Source organism: Spermophilus citellus (genome assembly GCF_964194105.1).
Source record: "Spermophilus citellus genome assembly, chromosome: 5".
In the NCBI taxonomy this organism is placed as follows: domain Eukaryota; kingdom Metazoa; phylum Chordata; class Mammalia; order Rodentia; family Sciuridae; genus Spermophilus; species Spermophilus citellus.
In genome coordinates, this window is record NC_138186.1 from 169,119,958 (window position 1) to 169,142,260 (window position 22,303).

General features: G+C 36.4%; 1 protein-coding gene across 1 annotated transcript in view; it reads left to right on the forward strand.

Moving 5' to 3' along the window:
* The window catches only part of PACRG (parkin coregulated), a gene marked incomplete at its 5' end in the record, with an annotated part of 515,654 nt that overhangs the window by 131,919 nt on the left and 361,432 nt on the right, over positions 1–22,303 (forward strand). The window lies entirely within an intron of this gene.

Consider the following 22,303-nt stretch of genomic DNA (forward strand, 5'->3'; position numbering starts at 1 on the left):
CTAGAAAATATGAAGCCTGGTTTTTGATAAATTAATTATCAATAATACCATATGCAAAACAAAATTACACTTTTGGCAAAGAATTTTCTTCTATAGCATTTTATTATCACTCTGAAGCTAATTAAACATTGTAATTTGCAAGTAATTGCAAGTTTACCTGAGGGCTGGAGCCATAGTTTAATACTAGAGCATTTGCCTTGCATGCATGAGGCCTGGGTTCAATCCCCAGCACCACACACACACACACACACACATACACACACACACACACACACATACACAAATATAATATGTGTCCTCTTGAGAGTATAGGAAACACTTAATGTGATAATCTAATGTCTCTTCTTTTTTTCTGTATTGCTGTTAGGGAATGTAGTCTATAATGTTTTATCAAAAGAAGGCACATCAAGGAGTAATTGAGCTAGAAGATAACAATGAAAGATCAAGTGCCTCCAGGAAAGATGGGTATATAATGAAGGCTCTTTATAAAGGCCCGTGAAGGTGGAGTAGAGAGCTTCCTGGGGGCCTCTCCCAGATTTTATTACCCTGTCCATTCAGGTGACAGTCAGTCTGTTCACTATTATATGTACAATTTTTTCTGAATCTGTTCTGGTTTGGCCACATGTTTTTGGAAATGAAGCTTACACTCTGCCTTACTTTAAGAGAGGTAGAAATTCCTGGATGTAATGAAGACCAAAGTTGTAACACATGTATCATCTTTGCTTCAGCCAGACTTGCAAAAGGTAGCTCTCCTGGTCTCTCTCTTCTTCCCTCCCTTCCTTTTTTTTTTTTATTGTTGGTCTCGATTTTCTTTAATGCATCAAGGTCAGGGCCTTCATGTGCCAGGTGGTGCTGGGATACAATAGTGAACAAGAGTCAAGGCCTGAGGACTAATAAAATGTTAAATTGGGGAAGAGGGAAATGACAATTAGTTACTTGATAAAAGAAAATTGTTATTTCAAAAAATGTTAATTGCTATGAGAAAATTAAAACAGTGATAGGGAAATGCGTACTCACTTTGATAGGTTTGTCAGGAAAGGTATAATAAATATTATCTAGCACACAACTGCAGTTTCTTAGGAATTTCTTAATACTTAGAATTTAATTTCTCGATACATTATCTTTATTTAATAGTTGCCATAAATAGGTCATGTATATATTATCCACATATATATTATCAAGCATATTTTAAATTGCAAATATCCATTAGTTCTGGTAAGAAGTATCTTCCAAGACACTACAGAATATGGAAGGACTGCTGCTATTCTGAATGCCTATAAAATTTTTAAAACTATTATTCAACATTATACAAATTATAGCAGTAAGCTATGCCATAATGGCATTTTCCCATGTCTCAGAGAACTTGAAGACCATTAAGTCTATTAATGTGAGAGAGAATATGTTGACTGTTAATTGTATCTCATATATCTATAGTTGCCCTGGATATCCATGGGGATTGATTCCAAGACCCCCAAGGACACCAAAATCTATAGATGTTCAGGTCCCTTATATAAAATGGTGTAGTATTTACATCGAACCTACATGCATCTTCCTCTATGCTATAAACCTTTCTAGATTTATTGAAATGATGCTTTTTCTTGATTAAGTAACTAATTGTCATTTCCCTCTTCCCTAATACAATGGAAAAGTTATGTAAATAGGTATTAGAGTGTGTTGTTCAGGGAATGATGTTGAGGAACAAGGTCTGTACATGTGCAGTACAGACACAATTTTTAAAATATTTTTGATCTGAGGTTGTTTGGACCCATAATACAAATGGCTGTTTATATTTTCAAATGATATTATTTTAATAATAAAACAAATATTATTTAAATTCATGTTCATATGATAGAATAATCAATAATATATTTTCAGAAAAAATTACATAAGGAACACATCCTGAAGGGAAAGCGAAATGAAAATTATGGGTTTAAGGGAAAAAAATATAAAATTTCCAGCAATTAAAGAAAATCATGAATATTTTTAAAATGAATAATGGTGGGACTCAGTTCCTATGGTGTTTAGAATAACCTAGTTACATGACTACAATGGAAAAGCAATGCACTTCTAGTTATTTTAAAGGCTATGTCTGGATTCTGGTGATAGCTGTGCCAGGTGTGACTTTCTGTTTTGCATCTTACAGACCTAGAAGCTCAGGGCCAGAGAGGGCCAGGGAATGGGAGCACAGTGGCATTTGAAAGCAGGAGGAGAAAATGATGGTGTAAAATTGTTGAGAGGTAGACCAAGATCTCAGGGAAACACTGGCCAATTAAACATGTATTCTTCAGGGCTGGGGCTGGGGCTCAGTGGTGGAGCACTTGCCTCCCATAGGTTTGATCTCCAGCACCTCATAAAAAACTAAATAAGCAAATGAAGCTATTGTGTCCATCTACAACTAAAATATTTTTTAAATGTATTATTCAATAAATGTAGATTCATAACTCTGAGTAAATATTTCCAGTCATTGAACTGTAGAGTGCTATAACTATTATAAACGTAATAAAAAAATTAATTATGATGAATTAAGAATGAAGGAAGAAAATATTTGAATCTGTCATTCCCTCACTTTTTTCTCTTAAATAACCCAGCTCTCTCTTTTGTGCCCAACTAGTCTCTGGCTTGGTAAAAAACATAAACGAATATTTTGAGTGAATGCAAACCTAGCATTTTTTATTCTACAAATATATTTTTTGAGCAAATTGGAAAAAACAGAAACAGAGTATGGTTCCACATTAACACACACACACACACACACACACACACACACACACTCATTTGTAATGGAAATGTAATTACATATTTGTAATAGGAAATGGCAATGATACTTGTGTAGATTATAGGAAAATTCATAAGTAAGAAGTCAGTAATTCCTGAAATTGGATTATTTTGGTAAAACTTTACTAAGAAAAACTGCAGGTCTAGACTTCCACTCTCTCCTAGCAACAGGCTTCTGGTCAGACCTGTCATACCTCACTCAATGTCTGCACCTTGAGGCCTGAATCACCTTAGTGGGCCCCAAGGGCAGCTTGCACAGAAAAGCAGAAGTAGTCTCAGGAATGGGTATTCAAATGTAAAGCAGGTCTTCATTCTCTCTAGTAATCCTTATTTTGGCCTCAAAACCTGAATATCATTAGGTCAAGAGCTCAATTTTGCTAGTGTATTCAAAGAGATAATTACTCAATTAGGGAGAGAAAGTTTCAAAAATTAGTTTGATATGTACATTTAAAGTGCAAATGTAAGCCTGACTCTGATTTAGATTCCAGAAATAAATGCTAAACCTGGGCTTTCTACCTGGCCTTCCCCCCACTTCTTCCTGTGTTATTTGTGTGTCAGATAAGGCAATTAAGAAATAAATTATACTGAATTTCAAGCAGTGTTTTTTTTCAGGAAACTGATGAAGTTGCCCAGTAGATAATTGATTAGCTGGACTCCACTGTATGCGGCACATTCCTGACTCTGCATCCTCGGTCCCTAGACAGTGCCCTGTTCATCCCATAGATACTCACAAAATACTAATTGACCCAGTAAATGTCAATCACATGTCATTATTTTCTGAATTTGTGTGGTAGGAGTTACTTCTTATTAAACCCTCACTTTCATTTCCTCAACATATATATGTGTGTTCCTGCAGGTCAGCAAGTCAATTTTAAATTGTTCTTGATATGATGTCAGGAAATTATGTAAATTGGTCATAATAGGAGAGCATACTGTTGTCAAACTATTTAAAGCAGAAACCATTGCTAGAGGTCTCTGGTGATTGTTTTAGTGTAAAACCAGCAATAAAGCAAACCAGGATGACCTAAATCCCAACTAGACCCTAAGTATCATTGAATTCACTGAAGCATAAATTTGCTAAAATTTATTCTAAATATCCTGGAGAGAGGTAATGCCACCTGTAAATGTGATACATATTCTTATATAAACTAGCTGACTTAAAAGCCAATTTGGCTCCAAAACTTTCACTGACTCACGTCTTATCAGGCTGCCTTAATTTGATATGCTGCCCCAACACTGGCATAAAAAGAAAGATAGGTGAGATAGTGAATTGTTTCCTACTCTTCAGCTCCAAGTGGAAGAGCCAAATAATTGCACATTCACTCTCAGGTCCTTGTAACTCAAGCCACCTTCTTTTTAATACCAAGCTACAAACAAGTTTTATTGCTTACAAATGAGCGGTGCTTCTGAGTGTGCACTTCCATGTTAGACCTCATATTAACAATATCGATTATTTCAGAAATCTGCATAAACTCAATATCAGAATGGACTCTTTTTACAATTGTTTTGTATTCAAAATTAGATCAGGCAAAACATAAGGTAATAAAAAAATATGCTTATGTGAAGGACAGGTTGTCAAACTAATTCAGAGAAATTTTTTTTAAAGAAAGAGAGAGAGAATTTTTTTTAATATTTACTTTTTAGTTTTTTGGTGGACACAACATCTTTATTTTATTTTTATGTGGTGCTGAGGATCTAACTCAGCGCCCTGTGCATGCCAGGGGAGCATGCTACCGCTTGAACCACATCCCCAGCCCTCAGAGAATTTTTTAACTTTGTTTTTTCCTTCCCTAAATGCTCAGGTATCTTAAAGAATTTTTATTAATAAGACAAAGTGCTTTAATCTTCCTTCAACCTTTATCTGCTAACTTGCCTATCATTTTGTGACTCTTAGAATATGATTTTTATATCATTATTAATTTCTATGTCTTGGGTAGTGTGTAGAGGACTGGATTTTATATCATCCATCTTCCTGCTTGGAGTTTCAGCCAATAAGTCTGTGGCCAGGAGGACAAAACAATGGTAAAGAAAGTGCCAGCTAATTAATGAGACTGGAACATGCCCAGTGACCTTCAAATTTGGGTCTTTTCTGAAAAATCACATGGACACACGTGATATAGGCCAACACAGTCAACACCCAAAACTAGTCTCCACCCAAAAACTTTGTTGTAATAATTGTGGCCTTGACACAGGGTACCTAATATGCAACAAGAGGCAATCTGTTAATGCTCCAGTGTTATTTTTAATAGTCTTCGACAATTGTGTTTCAGAAGGGTTTCCTCCCTTCAGTATCATGTGCCAAATGGTTATGACGGTTCAGTTGTGGGCACACTTTTTCCATTCCTTTGGGGCTCTCATTCTTCTGCATCGTGTTTGTCTGGAGGGAGCTGCGGATGACACAGAATGCATTTCACACTTCCTTTCCTAGATAGAGGCCACGCTTAAAAAGTGTTCTCCTGGCTCCTTTGTTCCTCCTGGGATCCCCACCCCATGTGAGCAAACCACATGTGTGGTGCTGCCAGGTGTCCCTGTCCCACACAGGGGTGTCATGCCATCCAGAGGTAGAGTTTGCATATTTATGGCCACCCTCATGGGTTAACCTTGAAGGAAAAGAACTTGAGTGGGAACTCATTGGAGACTCTCACCACATCAGGCTTTCCTCTGACAAGGAGGCAGTGCAGGTGGGAAGGGAGGCTCGGGAGGGAGGCCCTGTGGTTTGTTCTCCCCTCCCCCTCTGATGTCGCAGAGGAGAAGGTGGCAATGGCAGCTCCCAGGCATAGGCGCATCCAGAACCAACTGTGTGAACTTTTCTCTTCACTGTGCACTGCCCAGGATCCTCAGTCAGATGTGGACTGCCTGGGACCAAATGAACAGCAAATGTTCTAGATCTTAAAAGTTCCAGAGAAAGCATTATATGGGGTCCTTTAGTTCAGAAATGATATTTGGCTCTTCTTGTCCTGAAGTGTCTTTCCTCTTGTTTTGAGAAGGCTCATTGCTTTTCAGTAGAAGGGTGAGATGGGTAATCTGTTGCTTTACAGAACTAAAGTTACCAATGAGCAGTTTCCTATTCCTAAACTATTAGACAGTTAGTTACCATAGCAACTAAATTGAATGCTATGAATTCTTATAGCATTATTTTTGGAACTTCACCTAAGAGGAGAGGTAGATTAAATGCTAAGTTCAGAATGTATGGCAAGCTATGAAGAGTATAGGGGAAAAAATAACATTACTAGTGGATTAAAGCCCTAAGTCTTTTGTATTTTAGGGGAATTATAAACACAAAGGTTGGATATTTCTACTTCTTAGTGTAGATAAGATACAATATCATGATTCACATTTCCACAATATAATTAAAAATTAATGTTATGAAATCAACATAAGAGACAGTAAATTATAAAAACAATAGTTTCAAAAGTCATTTTTGTGAACTAGGAAGGTTGGCACACACCTGTGATTAGCCAGGAGGCTAAGACATGAGGATCACAAATTGGAGGCCAGGCTAGGCAACTTAATGAGGCCCTGTTTCAAAATTAAAAAATGAAAAGTGTTGGGGATATAGCTTGTGGTAGAGTGCTCCTGGGTTCAATCTCCAGAATTAAAAAAAGAAAAGAAAAACTTCACTTATGTTAATAATATAATAATTATAAATTTTGACTTTTTTTCTCTAAGTAAATCTACACCAATGTGACTATCTTAATGAATTATTTTTTAATAAAATAATAGCAGGAAACATTTTAATAAAGACTAAATATTTAACTTCAGTTTGATACTTTTAAAATGTTTGGATGTACTGATTTTTTTCTTTTACTTTTTTCTTCCTTTCTTCTTTTCTTCCCCTTTCCTCCCTCCTTCCCTTTCTTCCTTCCCTCTCTTATTTCCTTCCTTCTCTTTCTACAAAGCTAGTTACTCATCTTATACATAAGAAGGTTTTAATAAGGAAATTTAGAAGATTTCTCGTTTTTGAATTTGAAGACAAACTAATATTTATGGGACAAATTAAAACTTGAACCTATGACTTTATGTAATATTTTTCTTTTAGCATGTATTTTACCAAGATCCATAATATTTTAAGATAAAGATATACACATAAACCCCACATTATTCTAAATCTCGGCAGAATGAATGACCATGGTGACATGTTTAACTAGACATCTTGCTTTTCTTAGTTTGTGTTCTAGAAATATCATTACATTATAGAATGGCCTTTGAACTTAATATTAGAATGTTAGTTGTGGATGTGTAACCGACGTGATTCTGCAATCTGCATTTGGGGTAAAATTGGGGGCTCATAACCCACTTCAATCTAATGTATGAAATATGATATGTCAAGAGCTTTGTAATGTTGTGAACAACCAATAAAAAAAAAAGAAAACATTTTCAAAAAAAAAAAAGAATGTTAGGACTATTTAATTTTTATTCACCAAATATTAATTTTCCTGTGGTTCCTAATTGCAGAGGAAGGAATCACAGCACAGTCTAAATGCCTTCCTCAGCTTTTAAAAGGCCTTTAATCTGCCTCATGACCCTGGAGAGTTAAACCCGTGTTATTCTCTATCAGGCCACAAAGAACAATACTGAGCTTCATGTAAAACACACAGTTCATGATGAGTGCTTTCCTCCTTGTTGTGCCCGAGGAGCTGTGGCCCGGGTTTCGCCTTCCTCCAGAGTCTCAGTGCTCTCTCCTGGGGAACTGCTCCATCAGTCTGGAGCACAGAGGACTCACATAGAACTGTGCGTGCAGCTCCCTTCCTGCTCAGAAAGTTCAGAGCTTCAAAAGTTTCATTATATTTATTGGGCAAAAAATAATAATGGCACCACATGACTTTTTTTTTTCCTTTTTCCTTTCTTTCTTTTTGTGGTACTAGGGATGAACCCAGAGACTTACATATGCTAGGCAAATGCTTCACTACTGAGCGACAGCCACAGCCCAGCAACATGTGATTTTTAATGATGAATACCTATTGGTCTAGTATGCATCTGTCTTAAAATCACACTTGTATATTTAAGAATCATTGGTAGCAGGGGACAGATGGTTCCTAAACAGATCTATTCTGTTTATGTACATCAACCCAATATATGTACAATAGACAGATGTTTTGATGAATTCAATATAGGACATATTAAGTTAATCTAGTACATGTTTGAATCAGTGGTTAGGATAAATGAGGGACTTATTTATTCATCCATCCACCTACCCACCCATCCATCCATCCATCTATTCATTCAACAAATATATATTGAGCACCTACCAAGTGCCAGACCCTGAGTTGATGAGATAGTGAGAGAGAGCTATAGCTCTCAGTCTACTAGGAGATGAGGCAGAGATTAGTCAAGGGATCTCCCAAGCTGTGGAGCTGTGTCAGAAGAGCAGAGCTTGAATAAGTTTTTCCTCTGACACTCAGCTTCCTAGTCTACCTCTCGTGAAGCTTCAGAAAGAACGTGCAAGAGAATCCATCTTAAAGCACTTAACTGAGCACCAGGCATAAGGTAGGTGCTAGGCACATGGTAGCCTCCTATCTCTTCTGGGTCAAGGTCCAGAGAAACCCTGGAATCCTTGTCTTGCTATTTCATTGTCAAAAGAGGCAGAGAGGCAGAGACAGATATTAATGTGATGGGCTATAGGAAGACTGCATTCCTAGTTCCTCTAGCTCAGGATTTGGGGGATTTAAGCAGCAGGAGTACTGCTTCTTAGTGAGGTGAGTAAAAGAGGGATTTCACTAAAATTCAATTTTGGACAGTCAAAGTGTAATCTTAGAAACTCAGAAATTTGGATATTTTGAACAAAGAAGGAAGAGCACATTGGAGCAGAGCCAGTTGTAGCAGCAGCAGCAGCAGCACTGATTCAGCACAGAGTGAGGGAGAATACAGAAACACGGTGGATAGATCTGTTATGGAAAAACCTGTAGACCAGAGAAGCATCCTGAACTTAGCTGATCCAGAGGCTGCACTGTGCACTGGCACTTCATAGTGCTTCATGTTTCTCAACTGGCCCAGAGAGCTGAGGAGGAACCATCCTGAGGTGGCCACGCTGCAGCTGCTGCTGCAGGAGCCAGGAGATCAGTGCAAATGCTGTCCTGCCATGCTGTCCTGGCAAGTGCTCACCACATGGCCTAGGGTGTGCCTAGCAGGACAGGAGTGAAACCAGCACAGAGAAGACTGTGCCCAGGGGCATTTAAGTCAGGAAAGTGAAGGGGAGACCAACTCAGTTCTCTGAGTCTGTCAGCTCACGTGACCAGCTGAAGTGAGTCGGGAATCTAAGCCTGGGAAGGCTGAGTGCATGGGCAGCAAAGTGTACAGAGGATTAGGTCCCCTGCCCCATGAATAGAATTCTTGGGAGGCTTCTGAGCTCCAGACTCCTGACAAGAGATCAGCAGCTGCCAGGCTCTCGGGGTGTGTTGATCTAAACTCTCAATAGCAGATACCACCCTAAAAAGACTCTGAGGTCTGATTAGACCTAAGCCTCACCCACCAGAACTCCCCTCATAGAGCTCTGCATAGATCTGGTCTGTGACACAAAACTCCAATTGACAGTACTGTTCACTTCATCCTACCTAATACTGATGAAAGGGGAGTGAGACTTAGCTCAAATAGCTGCAGTCCTAGGCCTCTCCAACTGCAGCTTAGTGAGCAGCACAAAGAGAGGAAGGGGTTACAACCCCAGCCCTCACACACTCTCTCTCACTCTCAGTACATAGCCCATTAAGAAATGGAAAGAAAGAGAGTTGGGCATAAGTCAGTGACCAGCCATTCTTGCAGATTATTTTGACCACTTCAGTTGAGATGATACCTTCACTGTTCATTAAGAATCTTTTTTCTTTTTTGTGGTGTGTGTGTGTGTGTGTGTGTGTTTTCTTGCTGTGCTGATGGTTCATGGACATATATATGTATTTGTTTCTTTTTTATGATTTTTGACATTTTTTAACATAGTTATTTTTCCTTGCCTTGTCTTTGAGGGTTGGGGTTTTTGGTTTATATAAAATATATATTTTGGTTTTGCTTTCTTTTCATTTGTTTCTTTTTGTTCTCTTTTGTGCTTTCCTTCTGCTAACAGCCACACTCTTATTCTCTCTTTTTTAACTTTGTGTCTCTTTATTTTATTTCTTCCTTACTCATAACCATCACCGGCATCTTCCTCATAACCATCTTATCTGCATTCTTTCTGTTCACTTTTTGATATTGTGAACTTTCTTCCTTCATATCACATTTTATTTTCTCTTAATTACCTGTATTTTACCATCTTTTGAACTAACTGGTTTCTATAACTCCTGCCCTGACTCTTGTTCCTGCTGCAGTTATTACTACTGTGGATGACATAGTTGACAGCTTTTGTTTGCTTTAGTGCCAAACCTAGGTTATGGTTACTTATTGTTTCACTGTTGGCAATTTCTGATCCCACGCTTTCTGGTTTTCATGGTAATTAATACTGTAGATGTTTATAGTAGGAACCAGGTATTTATTTTAATGCTATATATTATTTGTTTCCCCCATTCTGTGAGGTCCTTGGAACATACAAAAATACTTCAAGTTTATAGGGTAGAGACTCACTGCTACACTTACTCAGCCAAAAGACAGCACACCTTCCTCCACACATAAATTAACGACACTCAGTCTTCAGCTGTATTTTAATACAAAGAATAGAGGAGACAAAAAAACTCAAACTAACAACAGGCCCTAAGTAGAAAGGGCTAGGAATGGGCCCTTAGGTCCTACTCATGGACATTCACTTCCCCAGCAAAAACAGAGAATCCACAAAGGCTGCGGATACCATACCTAAGAGGTCAATTTAGTTCACTCTAGAACATGTTGGAAGGTGAGGACTGTGCTCTAAAAAGGCCCATGCATAGCGGTTGGGGTTGGGGCTCAGCGGTAGAGCGCTCACCTAGCATGTCCGAGACCCTGTGTTTGATCCTCAGCACCACATAAAAATAAATAAATAAAGGTATTGTGTCCAACTACATCTAAAAAACAAATAAATAAATAAATGAAAAATAAATAAATAATAAAATAAAAAGTTCCATGCATAAGAGCTGAAGAGAAAGTCTCCCATCAGATGCATAAAATCCAATATAGGAACACAAGAAATATGAAAAAATAAGGTAATATGATACTTCCTAAGATGCATAATTCACTAGCAACTGAACCCAAAGATATTAAAGTGGATAAAATGTCAAATAAAGAATTCAAAAGGATTATAAAAATCATCAATGAATTTCAAAAGAACACAGAAAACAACTGAATGAATTAAGGAAGACAGTACAGGATATGAATGAGAAAATAAATAAGGAGATAGAAATATTGAAAAGGAAACAAACAGGAATCATGGAAATGAAAGATTCAATAAATCAAATAAAATGTTCAGTTGGAAGTCTAATAAAGTAGGCCATGTTGAAGATGGAATCTCAGAACTGGAAGACAATGTGATCCACCTTGAACACTAAGACAGCATTAAAGAAAAGAAAATAAGTAACCATGATCAGAATATACAAGAACTCTGGGGCAACATTAAGAGAATAAATTTAAGAATCACTGGAATTGAGGAGGGTTGTAAAATGCAGGGTAATGGGATGGATAACCTCTTTAGGGAAATAATAGCAGGAAAACTTCCAAACCTCCAGAATGAGATGGGCATCCAGATACAGGAGACTTTCAGAACCCCAAATAGACAAGATCAATAAAGTTATAATTAAAATGGCTAACATTTAGAATGAGGATAGAATTTTTAAATTCTCAAAATGAAAACATCAGGTCATATTTAGAGGCAAGCCAGTCATAATCACTTCTGATTTCTCAGCACAAACTCTAAAATCCAGAAGGGTTTGGAATGATGTGTTTGAAGTCTTGAAGGAAAATAACTGTCAACCAAGACTGCTATATCCAGCAAAGATATCCTTCAATATTGAAAAAGAAATAGAAACCTTCCAAGATAAGCAGAAACTGAAAGAATTTGTGACACTGAACAAGCACTACAGAACGTACTTAAAGAAATACTCCCCACAGAAGAATGAAAAACAAACCCCAGAGCTCACAAATGAACAAATCTCATTCTAAGAGTAGCTAAGCAAATGAGAAACAGAACCAAATTAAATGTTAAAAATCAAAATGGCAGTAATTAGTAATCATCTCTCTTGATTTCAATGAATGTAAGTGGTCTCCACTCTCCAATTATTAAAAGACATAGGCTGATAGAATGGATTAGAAAATAAGACCCAACTATCTGTTATTTGCAATAGATAAATCTCACAGGCAAAGACAGCCATAGGCTGAAAGTGAAAGGATAGAAATTGTATACCATTCAAACAGAGCCTGAAAACAAGCAGGGGTAGCTATTCTCATACTCTCATGAAAAAGCAGACTTTAAACCAAAATTAATCAGAAGAGACAAAGACAATCATGTCATACTGGTAAAGGGAACAATCCAACAAGAATATATAGTAATAATATATTTACACCCCAAACATGGGGGGCAACCAATTATGTAAAAGAGACACTATTTAAATTGAAGCCTCAAATATATCCCAGTACTTGGTAATTTCCACACATCTCTCTCATCATTAGATAGGTCATGAAGACATAAACTTGGTAAAGACTCTTCGGACCTGAAAAATATTATAAATCAAATAGACTTAACAGATTTTCTATAAAATATTTTATCCAACAATAGCTGAATATCCTTTTGTTTCCAGTGACTCACGGATGTTCTCTAAAATAGACAACATTCTAGGCCACAACATAACTCTTAGCAAATACAAAACAGTTGATATAATTACTTGCATTGTATCAGATCATAATGGAATAAAATTAGGAATCAAATTGACAGAACCCTACAGAGACTATATAAACACTTAGAGATTGAATGGGTTATAGAAGGAATCAAGGGATAAATTTGAAAATTCTCAAACTCAAATGAAAATGGTGATACAACATACCAGAACCTCTGGAACACTATTAAGTAAATTCTCAAGAGGAAAGTTTATAGCTATGAGTGTCTGCATAAGAAAATCAGAAAGATAAACAACCTAATGATACATCCTAATGTCCTTGAAAAAGAAGAACAAACCAATTCCAAAATAAGAAAAAGGAAGGAAATAATTAAGATCAGAGCTGAAATAAAGGAACTTGAGAATAAAAAAATACAAAGGATTAATTGGTTATTTGAAAAGATAAACAAAATTGATAAACCCTTAGCTAAACAAATCAAAAGATAAAGAGGAAACCAAATTAATAAAATTAGGAAAGAAAAAGGAGAAATCACCACAGACATCACAGAAATCCATCAGATAATTAGAGACTACTTTGAAAACGTGTACTCTATATATTGAAAAACAGAAAAAATGAATATGTTTCTAGACAAATAGGATCTGCTAAAATTATATCAAGAGAATATAGAAAATCTAAACAGAACAATAACTTGTAATGAGATAGAAGCAGTAATAAAAAGCTTTCCAACAAAGAAAAGCTCATGACCAGATGGATTCTTAGCTGAATTCTACCAGAACTAATGCCAAAACTTCTGAAAATATCCCATGAAACAGGAAGGGATTGAACATTTTCAATTTTATTTTATGAAGCCAGTATCACACTCATATCAAAACCAGATAAGGCATATCAAGGAAATAAAACTAGAGAACTGATGAAATTAGATGCAAAAATACTAAATAAAATATTAGGAAATTGTACACCACAACCAAGTTTGTTTTATTCCAGAATGCAAGGATGGTTTAATATATTAATATTTAAAATGTAATTCATTACATAAATAGAATTAAGGACAAAAATCACTTAGTCATCTTAGTAGATGCAGAGAAGGCCTTTGACAAAATTCAGCACCTATTCATGATGATAAAAAATATTGCAGAAACTAGGGAATTTACCTCAACATTATAAAGCTATATATGAAAAAACCCAAAGTCAACTTCATAGTACATAGGGAGAAACTGAAAGCATTTTCTTTAGAATATGAGACAAGACAAGGATGCCCACTCTTACCATCCCTGTTTAATATAGTGCTAGAAATTCTAGCCAGAGTAATTAGGCAAGAGAAGGAAATGAAAAGGATAAAATAGGAAAGGAAGAAGTCAGATTATCACTGTTTACAGGTGATATAATCCTATATCTAGAAGATCCACAAAAGTGTATCAAAAGACTGCTGGAGCTGTTCATTTGACAAAGTAGCAGGTTATAAAATCAACATGTAAAAATCAATAGCTTTCCTATATACCAACAATTGATAATTGATATGCTGAGAAAGAAATCAGGAAAACAATTCTTTTTGCAATAGCCTCAAATAAACAAACAAGCAAAAAACCTAGGAATTTATCTAACCAAGAAGGTGAAAGACCTTTACAGTGAAAACTACACAACATTGAAGAAGACTTCAGAAGGAGGAAAGACATTCCACGTTCATAGGCAGAATTAATACTTTTTAAAATGCCCATACTACCAAAAGCAATATATGCATTCAATGCAATACCCATCAAAATAACTATGACATTCTTCACAGAGCTAGACAAAAACAGTCCAAAAATTTATTTGGAAAAATTAAAAACCCAGGATAACCAAAGTAATCATAAGCCAAAACAGCAATGCTAGAGGCATCAAAATACCTGACTTCAAAGTATACTGTAGACTTATAGTAATAAAAATTGTATGATACTGGCATTAAAAACATACATAGACTGATGATACAGATAGAAGACACAGAGGCGAACCCATGTAGACTGTCATCTGATCTTCAACAAAGGTGCCAAAAACAAACATTGGAGAAAAGGCAGCCTTTTTTAAAAAGTGTGCTGGGAAATTAGCTATTCATATGTAGAAGAATAAAAAAGACTCTTATTTCTCACTTTGCACAAAAAGTAACTCAAAAGGGATGAAAGCCCTAGGAATTAGCCCAGAGAATATGCAAATCCTAGAAGAAAACGTAGGGTCAACACTCAAACATATAGGCACAGGCAACAACTTTCTCAATAGGACCCCTAAAGCTCAGGAAATAATACCAAGAATTAATGCATGAGATGGAATCAAATAAAAACCTTCTGCATAGCAAAAGAAACAGGAATCTTAAGTGAGAACATGCCAAATGAGAGAAAATCTTTGCTAGCTACTCTTCTGATACAGGATTAATATAGATAATATAAAAAGAACTCAAAAAACTTTGCACCAAAAATTAAATAACCCAATCAATAAATGGACAAATGAATTAAACAGACACTCCTCAAAAGAAGACCTACAAATGCCCAAAAGATATTTGAAAAATTATTCAAAATCATTAACAATTTAGGAAAATGCAAATCAAAACTACCCTGAGATTTCATCTCACACCAGTCAGAATGTCAGTCATCAAGAATACAAATACCAAGTGCTGGAGAGGATGTGGAGAAAAAGAAACACTTTTATACTGTTGATGGAATTGTAAATTAGTACAACCACTATGGAAATTAGCATGATGATTCCTCAAAAGTCTAGACAGGGAACCAACATATGACCCAGCTCCACCACTTATCAGTATTTACCCCAAGAATGAAAGTCATCATACTGAAGTGATACACGTATGTTCATGTTGACAGAAGTGCAATTCACAACAGCTAAACTATGGAACCAGTCTAGGTGTCCATCAATGGCTGAATGGATAAACACAATGTAGTGTGTATACACAATGGAGTTTTATTCAGCCATAAAGAAAAATGAGATTATTTGCAGGAAAATGAATGAAACTAGATTCCATTATGTCAAGCAAAATAATTCAAACACAGAAGGTCAGGGATTGTATGTTTTCTCTCATATGTGAAAGCTAAGGAGGAAAAGGAAAAGAAAGATGGTAGAGGGATGTCATGAAAATCAACAGGAGATCCGTAAAGGAGAGGCCCAGGAAGAGAGGGGAGAAGTGGTGGAGAGCAATAAATTATCCTGTTATCTTGTTTGCATGTACAAATATGCAACAACAAATCCCACCATTATGTACAACTATAATGTACTAATCAAAAATGTGTAAAGAGGGAGAACAAAATAAGAGGTAGGGCAACCAGAGGGAGATCATCCACAGGCAAGAAGGCAGAGATGGAAACATAGTCTGGGGAAAAACGATTGCCTCTACCATTCCTTCTTTGGAAAACAATTTCAAGTCACAAGCAGGCTTCAGAGAGAGAGGGGCAATCTGATCTTTTGTCTCTATCCTCAGGGTGTTGGGAAGTCCCTGTGTGAAATGTAGCAACTCCAGCAATTGTTTGATTTTAATACAGTTCACAAATACTAATGTCCACCAAAGAAAAGGCTGGTACTTGTTTGGGAATTTGTGGGCAATATGGCCAGGCCTCTTACGAGACTCTACATGAGGAAATTCTCTCTTGTGACATTGGTTTTGATAGATTTACTTAGGACCATTATTAGATATATTGCAGTACCAGCATATATTTCTGTTTATTATAGCAAAAGCAAAGGAAGAAAAAAAAGAGCAAAGCCTATCACATAATATATTGCAGAAGAACCCATTCCTTGCAGTGTTTTGAATATTTGAAGTACATGGCGGCATGCAGCCAAGGTTCTGGGTGTTTGTGAACAAAAATAGCAAAATACATGCTTTACATCTTTCAGGCAACATTAGATTATGTAAAGTAAGGTCAGATATGATTATCAAACAAGAATGTTTAGAAACCATAAAATGAAAATTTATTCTCCTTTTAGAATAAACCTTATCTTAAATTTCTATAAACCATTATGCCTCATACATATTACAAAAATATGTAATAAAAAATAAATTGTACCTATCTGAATTCTTCTTCCAAGGTACCCAACACCTACAAATCACTTTAATCTTAATGTGACAGCTTTTTAGCAAGGCTACATTTATTTTATGCCAGCAGATCAAGCTGTGCAGTAAAGCACATGACACAAACGCACCCTTCAGCTCATGCTGGCTGCGTACTGTGTCGGATGTGGTAGAGGTGTGCCTAGGGCCCACTAACCCTAAACAGTCACGTCTATAGAAAGTCACAGCTCTTCTGGATATTCTTCTGGATATGCATATCATTGTCCTGGTGTGGGTAGTTTCTGATGTTGTTGTGGATGTGCATATCATTGTCCTGGTGTGGGTAGTTGCTAATGTTGTTCATGATGGTATCTAGGTATAAAATTGGATTTCAAAAGCCAGTCTGTGGGTCCCATTCGTAACTAGCTTCAGTAAATATACACTTTACCCCTCAGATGTGCCTATTGGCAGTATATTAAAACCTTAAAATGTGGCATTTTGGTTTATTTATTTTTATTTTTTATTTTTTATTTATTTTTTATTGTTGGTCATTCAAAACATTACATAGTTCTTATATATCATATTTCACAGTTTGATTCAAGTGGGTTATGAACTCCCATTTTTACCCCGTATACAGATTGCTGTATCACATCAGTTACACTTCCATTGATTTACATATTGCCATTCTAGTGACTGATGTATTCTGCTGTCTATCCTATTCTCTACTATCCCCCTTCCCCTCCCCTCCCCTCCCCTCCCCTTTTCTCTCTCTACCCCCTCTACTGTAAATCATTTCTTCCACTTGTATTATTTTTCTCTTACCCCTCCTTTCCTCTTATATGTAATTTTGTATAACCCTGAGGATCACCTTCCATTTCCATGCGATTTCCCTTCTCACTCCCTTTCCCTCCCACCTCTCATCCCTGTTTAATGTTAATCTTCTTCTCAAGCTCTTCGTCCCTACCCTGTCCTTGGTTACTCCCCTTATATCAAAGCAGTCATTTGGCATTTGTTTTTTAAGGATTGGCTAGCTTCACTTAGCATAATCTGCTCTAATGCCATCCATTTCCCTCCAAATTCTATGATTTTGTCATTTTTTAAAGCAGAGTAATACTCCATTGTATATAAATGCCATATTTTTTTAATCCATTCATCTATTGAAGGGCATCTAGGTTGGTTCCACAATCTTGCTATCGTGAATTGTGCTGCTATGAACATCGATGTAGCAGTGTCCCTGTAGCATGCTCTTATTAGGTCTTTAGGGAATAGACCCAGAAGGGGAATAGCTGGGTCAAATGGTGGTTCCATTCCCAGCTTTCCAAGAAATCTCCATACTGCTTTCCAAATTGGCTGCACCAATTTGCAGTCCCACCAACAATGTACAAGTGTACCCTTTTCCCCACAACCTCGCCAGCACTTGTTGTTGTTTGACTTCATAGTGGCTGCCAATCTTACTGGAGTGAGATGATATCTTAGGGTGGTTTTGATTTGCATTTCTCTGACTGCTAGAGATGGTGAGCATTTTTTCATGTACTTATTGATTGATTGTATGTCCTCCTCTGAGAAGTGTCTGTTCAGGTCCTTGGCCCATTTGTTGATTGGGTTATTTGTTATCTTATTGTTTAATTTTTTGAGTTCTTTATATACTCTGGATATTAGGGCTCTATCTGAAGTGTGAGGAGTAAAGATTTGTTCCCATGATGTAGGCTCCCTATTTACCTCTCTTATTGTTTCTTTTGCTGAGAAAAAACTTTTTAGTTTGAGCAAGTCCCATTTGTTGATTCTAGATATTAATTCTTGTGCTATGGGTGTCCTATTGAGGAATTTGGAGCCCAACCCCACAGTATGTAGGTCGTAGCCAACTTTTTCTTCTATCAGACGCCGTGTCTCTGATTTAATATCAAGCTCCTTGATCCATTTTGAGTTAAGTTTTGTGCATGGCAAGAGAAAGGGATTCAGTTTCATTTTGATGCAAATGGATTTCCAGTTTTCCCAACACCATTTGTTGAAGATGCTATCCTTCCTCCATTGCATGCTTTTAGCCCCTTTATCAAATATAAGATAGTTGTAGTTTTGTGGATTGGTTACTCTGTCCTCTATTCTGTACCATTGGTCCACCCGCCTGTTTTGGTACCAGTACCATGCTGTTTTTGTTACTATTGCTCTGTAGTATAGTTTGAAGTCTGGTATCGCTATACCGCCTGATTCACACTTCCTGCTTAGCATTGTTTTTGCTATTCTGGGTCTTTTATTCTTCCATATGAATTTCATGATTGCTTTCTCTATTTCTACAAGAAATGCTGTTGGGATTTTGATTGGCATAGCATTGAACTTATAGAGAACTTTTGGTAATATCGCCATTTTGATGATGTTAGTTCTGCCTATCCATGAACAGGGTATATTTTTCCATCTTCTGAGGTCTTCTTCTATATCTCTCTTTAGGGTTTTGTAGTTTTCATTGTATAGGTCTTTCACCTCTTTTGTTAGGTTGGTTCCCAAGTATTTTCTTTTTTGGGGGGATATTGTGAATGGAGTAGTTGTCCTCATTTCCGTTTCAGAGAATTTGTCGCTGATGTACAGGAATGCCTTTGATTTATGCATGTTGATTTTATATCCTGCCACTTTGCTGAATTCATTTATTAGCTCTAATAGTTTCTTTGTAGACCCTTTTGGGTCTGTTGGTATAGAATCATATCATCTGCAAATAGTGATAATTTAAGTTCTTCTTTTCCTATTTTTATGCCTTTAATTTCTTTCGTCTGTCTAATTGCTCTGGCCAGTGTTTCGAGGACTATGTTGAACAGAAGTGGTGAGAGAGGGCATCCCTGTCTTGTACCAGATCTTAGAGGGAATGCCTTTAATTTTTCTCCATTAAGAATGATGCTGGCCTGTGGCTTATCATAGATTGCTTTTACAATGTTGAGGTATGATCCTGTTATCCCTAATTTTTCTAGTGTTTTGAACATAAAGGGATGCTGTACTTTGTCGAATGCTTTTTCTGCATCTATCGAGATGATCATATGGTTCTTATTTTTAAGTCTATTGATGTGGTGAATAACATTTATTGATTTCCGTATATTGAACCAGCCTTGCATCCCAGGGATGAATCCTGCTTGATCATGGTGTATAATTTTTTTGATATGTTTTTGAATCTGACTCGCCAGAATTGTATTGAGGATTTTTGCATCTAGGTTCATTAGAGATATTGGTCTGTAGTTTTCTTTCTTTGAAGTGTCTCTGTCTCGTTTAGGCATCAGGGTGATGTTGGCCTCGTAGAATGTATTTAGAAGTTCTCCCTCTTTTTCTATTTCCTGAAATAGCTTGAAAAGTATTGGTGTTAGTTCCTCTTTAAAGGTTTTGTAAAACTCTGCTGTATACCCATCCGGTCCTGGGCTTTCCTTAGTTGGTAGTCTTTTGATGGTTTCTTCTATTTCCTCTATTGTTATTGGTCTGTTTAGGTTGTCTATATCTTCCTGACTCAATCTGGGCAGATTATATGACTTAAGAAATTTATCGATGCCTTCACTATCTTCTATTTTATTGGAGTATAAGGATTCAAAATAATTTCGGATTATCTTCTGTATTTCTGAAGTGTCTCTTGTGATATTGCCTTTTTCATCCCGTATGCTAGTAATTTGGGTTCTCTCTCTTCTTCTCTTCATTAGCATGGCTAAGGGTCTGTCGATTTTATTTATTTTTTCAAAGAACCAACTTTTAGTTTTGTCAATTTTTTCAATTGTTTCTTTTGTTTCGATTTCATTAATTTCAGCTTTGATTTTAATTATTTCTTGCCTTCTACTTCTTTTGCTGTTGTTTTGCTCTTCTTTTTCTAGGATTTTGAGATGAAGTATGAGATCATTTATTTGTTGTTTTTTTTTTCTTTTTTTAAGGAATGAGCTCCAAGCAATGAATTTTCCTGTTAGAACTGCTTTCAATGTGTCCCATAGATTCCGATATGTTGTGTCTGTGTTTTCATTTAACTCTAAGAAGTTTTTAATTTCCTCCTTAATGTCTTCTATAACCCATTGATCATTCAGTAACCTATTGTTCATTCTCCAAGTGATGCATGATTTTTCCTTCCTTCTTTTATCGTTGATTTTCAGTTTCATTCCATTATGATCAGATAAGATGCATGGTATTATCTCTACTCCTTTATATTGTCTAAGAGTTGCCCTGTGACATAATATATGATCTATTTTTGAGAAGGATCCATGTGCTGCTGAGAAAAAAGTGTAACTACTTGATGTTGGGTGGTATATTCTATATATGTCAATTAAGTCTAGGTTGTTAATTGTGTTATTGAGTTCTATAGTTTCCTTATTTAACTTTTGTTTGGAAGATCTGTCCAGTGGTGAGAGAGGTGTGTTGAAGTCTCCCATGATTATTGTATGGTGGTCTATTAGACTCTTGAACTTGAGAAGAGTTTGCTTGATGAACTTAGCTGCACCATTGTTTGGGGCATATATATTTATGATTGTTATGTCTTGTTGGTGTATGGTTCCCTTGAGCAGTATGCAGTGTCCCTCTTTATCCCTTTTGATTAACTTTGGCTTGAAATCTATTTTATTTGATATGAGTATGGACACTCCTGCTTGTTTCCGCAGTCCATATGAGTGGAATGATTTTTCCCAACCTTTCACCTTCAGTCTATATATATCTTTTCCTATCAAATGCGTATCCTGTAGGCAGCATATTGTTGGGTCTTGTTTTGTGATCCATTCAACTAGCCTGTGTCTCTTAATTGGTGAGTTTAAGCCATTAACATTTAGGGTTATTATTGAGATATGGTTTGTTCCTCCAGCCATATTTGTTTATTAATGTTACTAAACCTGATTTGTTTTCCTCTTTGATTACTTTCCCCCCTTTACTGTCCTACCACCCACTGTTGGTTTTCAATGTTATTTTCGATTTCCTCTTCCTGTAATGTTTTGCCAAGGATTTTTTGAAGAGATGGTTTTCTAGCTGCGAATTCTTTTAACTTTTGTTTATCGTGGAAGATTTATCTTCATCTTCCATCCTGAAGCTTAATTTTGCCGGATACACGATTCTTGGTTGGAACCCATTTTCTTTCAGTGTTTGAAATATGTTATTCCAGGATCTTCTAGCTTTCAGAGTCTGTGATGAGAGATCAGCTATTATCCTGATTGGTTTACCCCTAAATATAATCTCCTTCCTTTCTCTTGTAGCTTTTAAAATTCTCTCCTTATTCTGTATGTTGGGCATCTTCATTATAATGTGTCTAGGTGTGGATCTCTTATGATTTTGCACATACGGCGTCCTGTAGGCTTCTAGGATTTGGGATTCTGTCTCATTCTTCGAGTCTGGGAAGTTTTCTCATATTATTTCATTGAATAGATTGTTTATTCCTTTGGTTTGGTGCTCTGTGCCTTCCTGTATCCCAATGACTCTTAAGTTTGGTCTTTTAATGTTATCCCATATTTCTTGGATGTTCTGCTCATGGTTTCTTAGCAGACTTGCTGAGTTGTCTATGTTCTTTTCAAGTTGAAATACTTTGTCTTCATTGTCTGATGTTCTATCTTCTAAGTGATCTACTCTGCTGGTAGTATTCTCAATTGAGGTTTTTAGTTGGTTTATTGCTTCCTGCATTTCTAGGATTTCTATTTGTTTGTTTTTTATTACCTCTATCTCCCTGTGAAATTGATCTTTACTTCCTGTATTTTTTTATGTAGTTCCTTTTCAAAGTGATCTTTCATTGTCTGATTTTGCTGTCTCATGTCTTCCTTGAGACTCCAGATCATCTGAAGCATGTATATCCTGAACTCT